Below are 13823 nucleotides of genomic sequence, written 5' to 3'. Positions count from 1 at the left end.
CATTACCCAACATTACCACTATACCTGATGTTGACTTACGAGTCATTATATCAGTAGCAAAACTTGCATCAGCATATGCAGATTACACTAATTCATTACTTGGTTCTAAATATAATGAATAATGGATTGTGTGTTTTAAAAAACTAATTATTCACTTAGCTGCTTGCCAATGCCTTTCATTTGGTTCAGTGTTATATCTAGCCAATTGGTTTACACTGTAAGATATATCTGGTCTAGACCAATTACTCAGATATGATAGACTACCGATTAAGGATTGATATATTTCCTTATCAAACATAGGACTTTTAATATCACTATGTGTAAATTCCTTACTCGTTAGTGTCTTAGCAGATTTACAATGCTCCTTGTTATAACATTTTAATAATTGGCTAATCTTCTTGGCTTGCGAAATTTTAAAACCTTTATTCGTCTTCACTATATCAAGACTTAAATAATGCTTAATTTCCCCTAAATTTCTAATCCTGAGCTTTTTCTGTAATCTATAAACAATAACATTTGCTTCTTGTTCAGTTTTAGTGATAATTGCTATGTCATCTGTAAATAACAGTAATAGAGAAATTAAACCATTTTTTTCTCTTCAGAATAAACAAGGATCAGCTATACCAGCTTCAAAACCTATTGAAACTAATTCCTTTACAATACATTTATTCCATTCATAACTGGATTGCTTTAGACCATAAAGACTTTTCTTTAATTTCCAATAATCATTTTTTTCATCATCTTTTAAACCTAATGGCCTTTTCATATAGTATGTTGTAAAGGTGCATGTAGATATGCAGTTTCAATATCTACATGGTTTATTTTACATTTATTCTTAGCTTCCCAAACTAACACTGCTCTCAATGTATTTGCTCTGACTAGGTGCAAACACTTCATCATAGTCCTTATCTGACTGAGCAAATCCTTGAGCAACTAATCTTGCTTTATGGGTAATAGTCCCATCCACACCAGCCTTTATCTTATACACCTATTTGCAACCTATTGCACGCTCACCTGGTGGTAACTTTACATCCTCATACACCTCTAAATCCTTTAATTATTTTAACTGCCTATTCATAGCTTCCTGCCAAGCTACCTGATCCTTTGTAGGATACAGTTTTATTTCATTGAAGTTAGAAAGTTCTGTATTAACCTGACATACAACGCTTGCTTGAAATCTATCAGGTGGATGCCTCTCCCTAGTTGACCGCCTAGGCAACTCAGTACATGTTGTTGGCATGTCCTCTTCCTTTACCTCCCCTATCAAATCCTCGTCTTCTACAGTCATAGAATCATCATTCTATTGATGATTCCTCCATTGAGGATTCCTCCACTAGCTTATCATCAATATTATCATAAGAATTATTGGTAAACAATGGAGTCTCAACAATAACACTATCCTGTACCTTATTATATTCATGTTCAAGCTTTCTCCAGCCAACATGCTCCAGAAATTTAGCACTTGCACTGCAATATACACTAGTAGTACCTGGCTCCCAAAATCTAAATGATCTATGATAAGCTTCATAACCTACAAAATATAATTGTCTCGCTCTATGTTGTCCCTTTCGCCTTACTTGTGTGGGAATATGAACCCATGCTGGGGGTCCAAATGTATGTAAATAACTGAGATCTGGCTTTTTTCCATTCCAACAAGTAAATGGTAAATCACCAGTCGTTGAATTCACTACGTTATTCAAAACATGGTTAGCACACATTATTGCTTCACCCCAAAGTTTCTCTGATAAACCAGAATCCGAAATCATAGTCCTAGCCATAGCCTGTAATGTTTGTCCTCTACGTTCAACATATGAGTTATGTTGTGGTCTATAAGGAGCAGAACACTTATGTTCAATGACAGCTTTCTGTAACATGGCTTCAAATTTTCTATTGGTAAATTCAGTACCATTATCTGTTACTAAGCTAATAACTTTGTTTCTTTTTCCTTTCAGCAAATTTTAGCCAGTTTACAAAATGCTGGTATGTTTCTGTCTTTGTTTTCATTCAATAACAGAAACCATATCTGGAAAAATGATCAATTATACTTAATATGTAACAGGCTCCACCTAAACTAGGTTTCTTAGGTCCAATAATATCAGCAAAAACAACCTCTAATGGTTCACTGGTTTTGAATCCATTTACCCTATTTGCAGGAGTTACCTTGCTTTTTTCTTGATTGCAAACATTGCAGTTTAAATACTTTTTACAAGGTTTTAATTTGATACCATTAGATAACTCAACAGTTTTCTTTAGCATTTTAAAATTTATATGTCCCATACATCTATGGAGCAGATTCATCATGAGGCTTTTTATTCTCATAGACTGAGTTAGCATTAATTAATGGATTATCATGTATAATAAACCATTATCCAATCTTGCAGTAATGCTTTTACCCTGTTTTTCAATTAAACATTTATCTCCCTGAAAGGTTACAACAAATCCTGCTTTTACCATTGCTCTTACAGATAGCAAGTTAAATATCAGTCTAGGTACATATAACACCGGGAAATGTTCATTAATACATGAACAATATGCAGTACCTTCTCCAGATGCTCTCAATTTCCATTAGCTAATGATACATGCTATTTACTCTTTGTAATATTAACAAACCTCTCTTTACTTTTAATTATATACTGCGATGCTCCACTGTCAACTACCCATATATCATGGTTTACAGTTGTAGTTGTACTTGATATGGCTAAACTAATATCTTTATAAGCTCTCTGTATATTAATAGCATTCTGTTTCTTACCCTTTTTACAGTATCTGGCTATATGACCTTTAGCCCCACAAGAAAAACATTTCCTAACAATTTAGGCAGTTGAAGACAGTTTTTCTTCCTGTGGTTGTCTTTCTCTCAGTTGATTTCTATCTTGCCTTCTTCTTGACTCTTCTAAAAGTCTTCCAGTTATGCCAGTCAATGTAAGTTCATCTCTGTTTAAAACTTCCAGGGAAGACACATAATCATCATAAGTTTCATCCAAACAAGAAAGAATTATGTAAACTTGATGCAACTCTGAGAAAATCAGCTCCTTTTCTTGTAGCTCTTGTAAAGTCCTTTTCATAAACTCCAAACGAGCTAACATTATCGCCACCTTTTATAAGACGGGCTCTAAACAGTTTACATGTAAGGTGTATGTGTGCACCCACACTATCTCGAACATAAATCCTCTTCAAAATGTCTCAACACCTAGCAGCAGATTCTTCACCACGAATATGGACTAACTGCTGATCACTCAGTGTCAGTCCAATTATACTAAGAGCCTTTTCATTATCCTGGTTAAAGTCAGCTATTTTCTTTTTATTTTCTTTTTATCTTCATCATTCAATGGGTCCCAAGCTGTTACATCCGGTGGACTATTAACTACAGTCCATAATCCATCTTTACACAGAAGTAGGCTGCACTTCATAGACCAGGAAACATAGTTTGTTCCATCCAACTGGGTTATCTGGGATATACTGGTTGACTGTTCTTGTGCAGATTCTTCACCACGAATATGGACTAACTGCTGATCACTCAGTGTCAGTCCAATTATACTAAGAGCCTTTTAACAATACACCGCAATCAGCTGTCTGAAGATGAAATTGTATATTCACACTGATTCTCAATATCTCTCTGGGCCCATAACCAATGTTATGATATGTACAGAATAATCCTTGAGTAACAAGGATATGCACATGGAAACATTTATGAGAATAGTTATGAATAATTATCCAGCCACACACAGATACACTAAATTGAGTTAAAGTTTACTTCAAGAAATAGCACAGTCCAATAAACGGTCCAGGTCATATACGTTTTACAGTCCAAAGAATATCCAATTACAAAGTCTTCTTACCGGTTGCCTTTGTCATTTACAGTAAACAAAAATATCTAAGTATAAGCACAGCATAAATACAACCGAGAACCTTAGATAGCAACAGAATGTCAGAGAGATAGAATGTCAAAGAGAGCAAGCTATGATCTCTAGCTTTCTCTTATGGTAATTTGCAATATAATCAACCAATCGGAATATAGTATAAATCAATACAGTGATTTTGTCTTAAAGCTACAAACATACATTATTGCCAACCCAACTAATTGGTGGACAGATTCCTAACAGATGTGTTGTTGGGGTTTTTTTCTCAACCTTGCCTGCAAGCTATCTACTCCTCTCACTCCACCCCCATCTCTTATTTTCCTACAATGCCTTTCCTCACCCACAAAAGGGAGGATGGGACCAGTGATGGGATTCAAAAATTTTTACTACTGGTTCTGTGGGTTTGGCTTGGTGAGCATGGCTTTTATTTTGCTTTTTTGCAGCCACTCCCCACCTGTTTTGGGGCCTTCTGGGCCTCAGATGAGCCTCTGGGGGGGCAGTTTTGCTCCCATAAGGCTCCTCTTTAGCTCAGAAAGAAATAGAGCATGGGAGGGGCATGCAGCACCCCTCCATGCTCTATTTTGGGAGCTTCCTGGCCTCAGAAGAGCCTCTGGGGGAGCATTTTTGCTCCCATAAGGCTCCTCTGAGGCTCAGGAAAGCAAAAAATGGAAGGGGGGCTCAATCATTTTTTGCCTTCCTGTACCTCAGCAAGGGGAATCCTGGCACAGCCGATCATATGTATAGTTGATTGTCGGGGTGAGCGAGCATTGGGCAGGAGGGTGACTGGGTTGAGGGCATGGCCAGCCAGAACTTACTACCAATTCGGTGACCCATGCTAAATCCTTGCTACCGGTTTTCCCGATCCGGTGCGAACTGGCTGAATACCACCACTGGAGGGGACCTTGTTCTTATGTCTTTCTTTTTTTTTTTTTTTAATAAACTTTATTAGTTTAACTTTTTAAAAAACAACAACAACACAGCTACAAAGTATATACAACAAAAAGACGAACAGGTCTTGGCATGGGCCAAGAGGGAAAGAGAGGAAAGCTTGAGAGAGGAAAGAGGGAAAGGGAAGGGAAGGGTGGTGGGGGGGAAAGTGGGGATAACAGAAGTAGAGAAAACAATTATAATAAAATCATATTTTTGTGACTGTCTGTAAGGTCTTTTCTTCTTCCAGACTATCGTCGGCAGTGCTTTTCTTTATCTCTGCCTCGGAGGCCTCGGCCTTAATTTTCTTAGAGGTGATCTATCTTTGATTAAGCCAAATGTACAAAGGATTCCAATTGCTATAATAGGTTGAAGATTCTTTATTTTTTAATGCTTGGGTTAGTTTGTCCATTTCGGCGCATTGTAAGATTTTCTGAATAACCATAAGATCAGTGGGGATAGAGGGTAGTTTCCAGCACTGGGCAAATCCCAGTCTGGCCGCGGTTAAGATGTGGATTGTAATATACTTTGACTTTTTGGATATTTGTTTATCAAAAATTCCTAGAAGGAAGGACTCTGGTTTGTACTCAATTTGTTCCATGGTTATTTCCTCTAGCCAGTGCCTAATTTTTTGCCAGTACTTCTGGGTTTCCTTGCATGACCACCACATGTGAAAGAAGGTACCTTCTATGTATTGACATTTCCAACACTTGGGGCTCGTGTTGGGGTGCATCTTCGCCAATCTCGAAGGGGGCAGGTGCCATCTATAAAACATTTTATATGAGTTTTCTTTATAAGCTGCTGATTTCGTGATCTTAATGTTCCTGTTCCAGATCTTTTCCCATTCTGCTAGGGTAATGCTCCGACCCACATTTCTGCTCCACGCAATCATATTTCCCTTGACAATTTCTTGTTCTAGTTCTGTTTCTAATAAATATTTGTAAAATTTAGATATATTTTTTTACTTGGTCCTAGTAGAATTTTGTCTAGGGTCTGTAATTTATTGTAGATTCGAATTCCTTAATGTCTTGTTTGTATTTACTATGAATTTGAAGGTACACCCACTGATCAATTATAAATCCTCGCTCTTGCAGTTCTTGTCGTGTTTTCAATTTTCCTTGTGGGTCTAATAAATTTTCGTACTTAATCATTTTGGTTATATCCAGATTATTAGGGTGTACTATCGCTTCCATTGGGGATAGCCAAATCGGTATTTTTAAATAAAGCTTTTTACGTACTTTTTTCCAATTAGTTAATAAAGAGTCCCTGATAAGATGCCTATGGAAATATGATTGCCTGGGTTTCCCAGATTCCCACAGAAAGGCATGCCATCCTTTCTGCATATCGTGGCCTTCTAATACTAGTGTTCTTTTGTTGGTTAGGTTCACCCAATCCTTTATCCATAGTAGGGTGGCTGCCGTATGATATATTTCCCAGTTTGGCAAGGCTAACCCTCCTCTGCTTTTCAAATCTTGTAGGGCTTTTACGTTAATCCTAGCTTTTTTCCCCTGCCAAATAAAATTCAATGTTATCTTGTTTAGTTCCGTAAAAAAAAATTTATTTAGTTTAATTGGTATTGTCTGGAATAAATATAGAAATTTTGGCAGAATATTCATCTTAATCAAAGCAATCCTGCCCAATAAGGAAAGTTGTAAATTGCTCCAAAAATCTAAGTCTTTCTTAGTTTGTTGGAGAAGTTTATCATAATTGTTTTAACGATTTGCTTTGTGGAGTTAGCCAAATTCCTAAGTATTTAATTTTTTTTGTCACTTGTATTCCCATTGTTGTCTCTAGCTCTTTATTCTGGTCTCCTGTTAAATTTTTAGTCATTAATTTCGTTTTTCCCCTGTTTATTTTAAATCCCGCGACTTCTCCAAATCGTTCTAGTTCTTCTAATAAGTTGTGTCCTTTTTCTATGGGCTCCTCCAGAAAAAAAACCAAATCATCTGCGAAAGCCTGTACTTTATATTCTTCTGATTTGATCCTCAAACCTCTAATTCTCAAATTTTGCCTAATGTACGTCAGAAGAGATTCTACAGCGAATATGAAAAGCAGAGGGGAGAGAGGGCAACCCTGTCTTACCCCTTTTTCTATTTTTATCGGGCCAGTTTGTTCCCCATTTATTAGAATGTTTGCCTGTTGAGTGTGGTAAATTGTAGTGATGACATTTTCAAATCTGGTGCCAAGATTCATATTATATATTTTTTGAATTAAGAAATGCCAATTTAAATTGTCGAATGCTTTTTCAGCATCCAAGAACATAAATGCAAATTGTTTTTCGGTGGGCTTCATAGTATTCTGAAATGTCTATCACTGTTCTTAAATTATTCTTAATTTGTCGAAATGGGAGAAATCCATTTTGATCTTCATGGATATAAGTGTTTAAAACCTGTTTTAATCTATTGGCTATTATAGAAGAGAATAATTTATAATCTGCATTCAGAAGCGAAATTGGTCTATAATTATTAATAAGTCTGTGGTCAAGGTCCTCCTTCGGGATCAGCGAAATTAAGGCTCCTCCACGAGTCCGGCATCTTGGCTGCTAACAGTACCTCATTAAATACATCCAGCATCAGTGGTCCAATTTGTTCTATGATAATTTTGTAAAGTTCTACCGGTATCCCGTCTGGTCCTGGTGCTTTATTGTTACTTTGCTTCTCTATTGCTGACTTCAGTTCGACCATGTTATATTTTGGTTTAATAATTCTATCTCTTCCTCTCCAATTGCTTTGTCATTCGCTTCCTCCAGGTATTTCATTATTTTATCCTCAGAGACTTCTTCTTTTTGTATGATTTCCCAAAGTAATTAGAAGTGATCTCTTTTTTCTTCTCTATCTCCTCTTGCATATTGCCCCCTCATCCATTAATTGGTGTATCAATCTTTTTTCTTTCGTTTTCTTAAGTTTGTGAGCTAACCATCTCCCTGGCTTGTTTGCATGCTCAAAGTAGATTTGTTTAGTCATTTTCAGACTAATCTCCAATTTTTCTTGTTCCAGTAAATTTAGTTTGTGTTTAGTTGTTATTAACTGGTTCTGTATTCTTTGGTTTTTGGGGTTCTTTTGTAATTGGGTTTCTAAATCCTTAATTTCTTGTTGTAAGTTACTTTGTTGGGCATACTTTCTTTTATTTCTCATAGCATTGTAAGAGATTGTTATTCCTCTTATAAATGCCTTTAATGTGTCCCATATATTTTGTTTCGAAGTTAAATCATTATTATTTTCCTTTAAGAAGAAGTTCAGTTCTTCTTTCAATTTATTAGTATATTCTTCTTCTTTTATTAAATGAGTGTTAAGAGTCCATCTTTTCTTTGGTTTTCTTCTACCTCTCCAGGTTATTTGAATTGGGTTGTGGTCAGCCCAGTCATTTGGTAAGATTTCGCTATCTTTGATTTCATTAAATAATTCACCGTTTATCCAAGCCATATCTATTCTTGTCCAAATTTTGTGTGGGTTAGAATAATAAGTAAACTGTTCTTTTTGGGGATTTAATTTTCTCCAGATATCTACCAGATTCATTTCATTCAACATATCCTTACATGGCTTAGAGAATTCTCTATTTCCTTTTTTGTTCTTACTCCTATTACTATGATCCTTCCGATAGTCAGCAATAGAGTTAAAATCGCCAATCAGAATAATATTACCATTTTCAAATTCTGTTATTTTTTGATGGAGATGTTTAAAAAATTTACCTTGATCATCATTTGGGGCATAGATTACTACCAGTAAGAGTGTAATGCCATTAATCGAGATTTGTACCACCAGAGTTCTTCCTTCAGGGTCCGCCCAGATTAACTCCACTTTTAAGTCATCTCTCACATAGATTGCAATACCTTTCTTTTTGTGTTTATCAGCTGGTGCTGTAAATAATTTTCCCAGTTTCGGACAATCTAGGAATTTCTCCTCACTTTTCCTAATGTGTGTTTCTTGTATGCAAATTATATCAACATTTTGTTTTATTAGTTTGGTTAGAATCCTTTTCCTTTTAGCTCTTGAATTTAGGCCGTTTATATTAATGGAAAGAATTTTCCTTCCTTCGTCCATTTACTTAAGTCTGCCTCGCTTTTTGTCTCGTAACTCTACAGCTCTCTTCTTGTGATTGATATGGAGTTGTTTCTTCTCTTTCTCGTTGTAAGTTGTCTTTCCCTTGAATTTGGACAGATCTTTCTTCTTTGTTCCTGTGGCGGTTACGATCTTCCTGCATATTCCTTTGGATTTTCTCCCTAGTGAGTTGATCCTCCGTGGTTGTTAGCTGTTCTAGGAAGTTTTGTGCTTGTTCTATTGAATCTATTTTAATTTTTCTTCCCTTCCATGATATTAGCATCCCTTCTGGGATTAGCCATTTAAATGAGATTTCATTTTTATTTAAGTAATTGGCTAAAAATTTATATTCTTGCCTTATGGCCCTCACTTTTCTTGGAAACTGCTTGAGAATTATGATCTCTTTGCCCTTATATAATATTCTCTCATCTCTGGCCTTTCTATGTATTAGGTCTCTCATGCATCTTCTTGAAAAGCGGATATGGATCTCCCTTGGGCAATTGTGACGCCTTGCATAACTGGTGTTCACCCTATAGATTTCATCAAATTCCTTGAGTAAGTCATCTTTCTCTTTTTCAACTAGTTCAGCCAACAAACCTGCCATTAATTGTTTTAATTCTTCATTTTTGGATTCCTCCACGTTTTGGAACCTTAAGTATGCAGCTGCTCTGTCCATCTCAAGTTGGACCAAGGAATCTTCCATTTCTCTATTTACATTTTTAAAATCTTCCTCAGTCCTTTCTAGGTTTCTCTCCGCTTGTTCCGTCCTCTTCTCTATTTCTTTTATTTTTAATTCAGTTCTTTCCATGGCCAATTGCATTGTCCCAACCCTATCTTCAACTCTCTGTATATCTACTCTCATCTCCTCTTTTAATTTACTCATTTCTTCTTTCAGTTCACTAATATCTGCTCTGGTCTCATTATGATTCCTAATCATAATCTCCTGCATTCTAGACATTGATTCTTGCATTGATTCTTGCAGGGATAATAATGTCGCTTGTAGGTTGGCATTAGTAACAGTCGGTTGTTTTTCTCCTACCAAGGTCTCTTCTATAGTTTTCTGCGTTGTTGGGGAGGCAGTTGCCAGAGTTGTCATCAAGGTCTGGTTGTTCTTCCTTCCTGTTTTCAGGGCCGTGGTTGTTGTGGAAGTCATCTCTGATAAGATTTGTTTTTGCAATTGGACTATGTTAAGAATATTATCCCAAATCACCATTCGATGTATTATGTATTATTCTCTATATTAAATTCAAATACCGGAGTTAATTGTATTTTACCCCTAATAAATCATACTTGTTTAAAGCATACAACCAACTCTAGAATATCTCACTCTATAAATACTTTTGTCCTATAGTGTATATTAATATTTAAGATTCCATTTTATCTGAGACAACCCTATTAACAGTCCTTAAAATTTTTATATATCCAAGAGAGTCTAATCTGTAAACCTTAATAACTGTAACAAGCAGTTTGCCTTTATACTTAACTATTATAGAAAAAAAGGAAAGAACAAAGAGAAAGGGAGAGAGAGAAAGAATGCAGGAAGAAAGGGGTCTTTTCAATTTTAGGGAATCACAAAGCACGTATCTGTAGGATTAGTTCCATAGAAAAACAAGTCTGAGTTGGGGTTGGCGTTTTAGTCTTATCGTCTCTCCTCCTGGGCGCACCAAGGAAGCAGGGGGAGGAAGTGCTGACTAATTGCTGTCAGCAATCAGCGATCAGTCTTGGCCAGGCTTCCGTCTGTCTCTTCCTTCTTCTTCTTCCCTCCTGCCAGCAATTGTCAATCCACAGTCACTTTGGGCATCTGCCTCAGATCGATCACTTTAAAAATCAGTTTTGTAGGCAGTAATGCTAAAAGGAAAAGATCTTGCATATAAAAGTCAGTACGCCGTTTTCTGGCTCTCTACCTCTCGCTCTGCCCTCCTTCGCAGCTAAAATCCTCTCCTAGTCTTCTAGCCTTCTCACGCGCTGATCCGAGATGGCAATCCACTCCTGAGCTTCTTGAATTCCCACCGCCTTTTTCTCTCCTCGGCAACGCTCCAATCCACACTTTCACTCTAAGTGTCGAGCCACTCTATCCCCCTTTCACTTTTCAAACTGCTTTTCTGGCCGCTTGTCTCCAGCTTCCCCCACTGTTACTCACAATGAAACAGGGAGAATCAGACCGATCTCTCTCATGGCTTTGTAGTCCTTCTGCGCTTTTCCGCTCAGACCCTTCAGGCAGTCACTTTTTGCTTCATCAGTTCAGTGGCAGACCGGACTTTGGAGCCGCCATTAGCTGGCAGCTGGCTCAATCGCGCTGGTCTCAGAGGCTCTTCCTTCGTTGCTGGGGAGTTGCCTACCCCCAAACAGCAACCCGGGGGTCCTCTATTCTGACACGAAGCTCTACGGGTTTCGTGTATCCACTGGGGATCCCTCCAAATGCGAGAAGAGGTGTTCGAAAGCCCCAGCTGGGCTTCTCCACCTCTGGACGTCCCTGTCCTGCTAAATCCTTGCTACCGGTTTTCCCGATCCGGTGCGAACTGGCTGAATACCACCACTGGAGGGGACCTTGTTCTTATGTCTTTCAGCCCTGCACAGATGACTCTACAACATGAAGCAAACCTTGCCAAGCTGGCTGACCAGCCACACCATCAGGCCAAGCCTAATGCCACCTAGAGACATGAAGGAGAGGATACTGAGATGGACCAGTGAAGACTTTTTCAATCCCCAGAAGACAGCTAGAAAGACTATGGGGGAGGGTGGAAATTCATTGTAATGTTTTCTTTCTTGTCTCATTTATATTGTAATCAGTTTAATGTATTCATGTAAGGATTGTATTTGAGAGTGGTTGCCACAGCATGTTCTGAACACCTTGGACTTCTGTCTGGTGGGAGGGAAATTTGTCCAGCATGTTTATCTTGTCTGTATTGTGAAAGTAGCTGCATACACATGCATGCACACAGAGAGACACACCATTTAGAATTAGACAGCGGACTAATTCAACTACTTCCACACAAAGCTGCTCCTAGTTTCCTTTTTGTGTGTGTTTTTTGTTTTGCTCTGTGGCACTAAGGCCCAAGCAGTCATATCTCCCTGCTAATCCCATGGGAGAGGAGGCATCCTCCTTATACAATTCTCTCACTTGAAGATAGACCAGAAAAGAGATCTCCAAAGCCTAAGCCCTGACTGTGACTCACAAATGATGCTGCCCAGTTGCCCAGTGAAGCAGTATATGTTCACTAGTGGTCTCCTGAATCCCAAGGCTCATTGTGTGTAATTTTAAAAATAGCCTGGAGTGCACAATGGCTAACCTTAATTTGACCTTACAAAACTAAGAGCTAGGACATGTTTAGTAACCATCCCTTGGAAATGGGCAGCCTGTAATTTAAAGGAAAACCATGGCTGTGAAGAATTTTGGACTTGTGCTTGCTTGAAACCTGACTGTAAGCTCACAGAAAGTGCATCAAACATCTGAAAATAATTGGCATAGAAAATGGGATACTGTAAATTTCTTTCCAGAACTCCCCCCCCCCCACACTGCTAGACCTTCATGGTTGAAAGCTTTTGGGAGTGAGCCACTGAAGGAATCCTTTTTTGTTGCCTCTTATCAATGTCTTCACCTTTGCATCAGAAAAACTAAAAAGCACCCATCAAATCTCCCTGATCAGATCAATTTTTAATTTTTTGCCAGAAAAATGTTTTGGTAAAAAGAGGGGGAATTGTTGAAAGTTAAAACCCACCTCTCTCCTAGAAAAATGAAATATTTTAAGATATATTAAAAAGGCGGAATATTTCCCCTAGAAGTAAAAACTCAGAGAGGCAGAAACTCAGCCCCCTCCTTTGTTAATAGACCATTAAGGCCTGGGCCGGTCTATTCTACATAACAAAGTTCTACCTCCTTCAGGCAGAGCCATTTGATTGCCCTTCATTGAATCACCCAGTATGTTTCAGCCAAGCTTAGCACACAGACAACCTAAAATATTACCCCTGCATAGGCCCATGGGAGTCTGACAACCAATCAGGATACATTTCTTGCCACAAGAACAGGAAAGTTCAAAGCCCAACAGAGGGTATAAATAACATTCACTCTCCACTCCGTGTGGTCAGCTACCCAGAATCACATGTGCTTGGTGATTCTGCTACACCATTAAACCATCTTTCCAATCAGCCTCTGTGTCTCCAGTGTCTTTCTTCCCACTTAGAACTGAACCCAGGTGGACATTTCTTCCAACATGCTAATCTTAGCTAGTGTAGCTAGTTTAAACTATTTTTGTTTGCTTGTTTGCTAGGTAAACCGAGCCCATTTGGCTGTTACAATATACTGAATTGTAGAAATTCAGAAAAGGGAGTGAATAAGCAGCTTAAGATATTGCTGGAGTGCAACCAATGGGATTTTGATGGCATTTCTCTACTGCAATAACACTTGGCAGAACTGCAAATTCACATGTTCCATCCTGCAAGTACCAACTGTTGTTCACAGAACTGCCCCTATGGCTTCTCCTATTAAGTATGACTGGTTTCCTCATTCCAGGCGTGCATAAACTGACAAAAGTGAGGTACCAGGCCAACTTGCTCAGCCTCGTGATTCTCCCTCGTATGCAAAGAGCTTTCTTGACGATCTCCCTGTTTCTAACCTGATGCCAAGCACTAGCCCAAATTGACTCTTACTTGTATTTATTTGCATGTTTGGCAAAGGCTGGTTAAGAAATCCTCTTTCATATGCGTTATCGCTTCGTGCAAATGTGTCAACTATCAGCTGTCTCTGTCACTCGACCTCCCTTCATTCCCCTCCAGCCCTACAGTCAATCAGAACGCTGTAGCGGCTTGTCCAGATTGTTGGCTAGTTTCTTTGTCGATTTGACCCAAAGATATTCCGGCTATCTCAGCCTGTCTTCCGCAAAAATTTACGTCTGGGAGACTGCCCGATGCCTCGTCACTAGATTGCACGGGTCCCGCTTTGCCTTCCTGCTCCCAGATGCTTGCAGTATTTCCTGTCGATGTACACGAACTTCATGATCCG

The sequence above is a fragment of the Pseudonaja textilis genome, chromosome 7 (assembly GCF_049901715.1).
Source record: "Pseudonaja textilis isolate UNSWEBS1 chromosome 7, rPseTex1.2, whole genome shotgun sequence".
In the NCBI taxonomy this organism is placed as follows: Eukaryota; Metazoa; Chordata; class Lepidosauria; order Squamata; family Elapidae; genus Pseudonaja; species Pseudonaja textilis.
This window is presented reverse-complemented; position numbering follows the sequence as displayed.